Here is a 2,548-nt window from a genome sequence, read left to right as displayed (position 1 = left end):
CGGAGCGGAGCGGGGCCGCCCGCGGCCGCGGCGCAGCCAAAAGGCGGCGGCGGCGGATCCTCCCCGGAGCCAGCGCGGAGCGCGGAGCGCGGGCGGCGGCGAGGACGCAAAATGGCTCCGGTGCGGCTCTGCCGCCTCCTCCCGGCCCGGCCCCGCCGCACCGGGACCCCCTGCCCGCACGGCGCACAGCGCCGCCTGTCACGAGTTCGTCGGGGCTCAGCCGGCGCGGGGGGCAGCACCCGGGCGGACACGCGTTGCCCTACGGCCCCTGCTCTGCTCCTCTGCAGCCGGGTCGGACCTGCTGGCCCGGCTGCCTCCGACCGTGCCCCCGCCCCAAGTGCTGGCCCAGGAAAAAGCCGCTTCCCCGGAGCGGTCCCGGGATGTCCTGGGTGGGGGTCCCACTCCCCGGGGCTGCCCCACGCGCAGCCCTGCCTGCCCCGGCAGGCCCGCCGCGGCGCTGAGCTGCCCTTGGCTCACGCAGCCCCCCTCGCAAAATGCAGTGTAATTTGCTAATAATAATAATTAAGGCACGTGCAAGTTGGAAGTGCAGGGGAATAATAACCTGGTTAACACCTCGCTGTGCGCCGCGGAGCGGGGAGACACGCAGAGCGGCACGTGCCTGGCCGCGGAGCGCTGCCGGCTTCCAAGCGGCCCGCGCCGCAGAGGCTCCCGAAACGCCGAGGAGCCGAGCCCCGCGGGGGCGGCGGGCTGGCCCCGCGCCGGCTCCCTCCTCCCCTCGCCAGGTGCTGGCTGGATCGTTGGCGCGGGGCCACTCGGGCGCATGCGGTGCACAAGGGCTCTGTGTGCCGGGTGCGGGGGAAGAACATGGCCCGGACATGCTGCCTGGGGCTCGTTTTTAAGCAAACCTATCCCCCGTTTTCATGTGCTGTTGAACACGAGATGGGCAGGGTGTAATTGCAGCAGGAGCGGCGGGGAAGCCTGGAGACGGCGCCCCAGCTTGCCGGGCAAGCGGGGCCCGAGCGCCATCCCGGGGCCCCCTCACACCAGCCCCGTGCCATAGCTCGTTGTTGCGAGGATGCTCGTGGGCAGGTGTCCCCAGCGGTTCCCCATCCGTCACCCAGCAGGAGAGCCAGGGCCAAAGGCGACGCCTGCACTTCGCCGGCTCCCCGGGCGAGGGCTGATCCCAGCTTGCGCGGGTTTGGCACCGAGCGGGAGGCTCCACGCCGGTGGCACCCGCTCTCGGCTCCCCGGGGGCTGCCACCCACCGAGCAGCGCCAGGTCCCGCCTCGTCCCGCTCCGCAGGGCGCCGTCCCCCGCAGCATCCGCCCTGTGCTCATCCCGCAGCATCTGGCAGCTCGCAGCCCGGCGGGAGCCACCCAGGATCCCGTCTCCAAGGAGGAGCCCGGCTTTCTGCAGCGGGGAGCAGCACCCTGCCCACCTCTCCGAGAAGTTACGTAAAAGGATTAGAATTTCATACAGACTTTGAAAGGCAGCTGTGGCGGGGCAGGCTGCTCCGTGGACCGTGCTCCGGCCGCGTGGCCGGCGGCGTAGCCCAACTTCCCGGGTGGCCCGGGGCTCCGCAAGCCCCATGCAGGCCACCGGGAGCGCAGGGCCGTTTGGGGAGCGGAGCCGCGGGAGGTGGGACATCTGTGCCCAGCCGGGCCGGGCGCCGACGGGAGCAGGGTCCCGGCGCGGGGCTTCGCTGCAGCAGGAGGAGCCGCTGCAGCCCGGCGCGAGGACACGACCGCGTCGAACCCCCAGCGCGCCCGCCGCACCCCCGCGTCCCGTGGGCTCATGGCACCCTCGTCTCCCTGACCCACGGATCAGGCACGTTTCTCCGGCTCACGGAAACCCCTTTCCCGCAGGGCCTGTCCCTCGCCCTGCGGCTCCTCCCCGGCAGCCTTGACTAAGCCAGCATCTGCCAGACAGCGGTGCCCCCCAGGCAGACCCGGCCCTGTCCTCGCCCTCTGCAATTCCTCCTGTTCCCGCTAAAAGAGCCGATTAATCAGAGCATGCGGAGAGCCCTGTGCCAGCGGGCGAGGAGCAGCCCGGCCGGGGGCTGCCGCGGTGCGCAGGGGTGATGCGCTCCCAGACCCCCCCGGCTGTGCCGCGTCCCCACGTGGCTGCTCAGCCCCACCACTCGCATGGTGCCTCGGCTTTGAGGCTGAGGAGGCCAGAGAAATGAGACCGGGCCGGGAAAACACCGCCTTGCTCCCACGCAGCCTCCCCCGGCTCTGCGCCGGCCCCGCCGCCCCCGGGCTCCCGGAGTGGCAGCAGGAGCAGGCGGGCTGCAACGCGCCGCGGCACGGCGCCTGGCCGGGGCTGCGCTGGCAGCGTGGGACACGGGGGCAGAGGGGAGCGGGAGGCACCAGCGTCCCCCTGTGCCGCCGGCGTCGCGGCTCCCCTGAGCCCCGGCGCGGGGGGCGGAKGGGGGTCCCGCTCACGGCCGGCGCTGGGGCCGCGGGAGCAGCCGGTGCTGCTTGGCATGCGGCGCAGGGAGCCCCGCGATCAAAGAGACTCGCCGAGCCTTCGCCTCGTTCATTTTTAATCCCCGGCAGGCAGGAGGCAGCGCTGCCCCTCGCCGGGC

The 2,548-nt window shown here is 72.8% G+C and overlaps 1 protein-coding gene across 1 annotated transcript in view; it reads right to left on the bottom strand.

Moving 5' to 3' along the window:
* The window catches only part of LOC112975684 (platelet-activating factor receptor-like), a 7,395-nt gene that overhangs the window by 3,422 nt on the left and 1,425 nt on the right, over positions 1-2,548 (bottom strand). The window lies entirely within an intron of this gene.

Source organism: Apteryx rowi, unplaced genomic scaffold (genome assembly GCF_003343035.1).
Source record: "Apteryx rowi isolate R43461 unplaced genomic scaffold, aptRow1 scaffold_68, whole genome shotgun sequence".
Classification (NCBI taxonomy): Eukaryota; Metazoa; Chordata; class Aves; order Apterygiformes; family Apterygidae; genus Apteryx; species Apteryx rowi.
The sequence above is the reverse complement of the archived record's forward strand: the minus strand, read 5'-3'. Positions and strand labels throughout refer to the sequence as shown.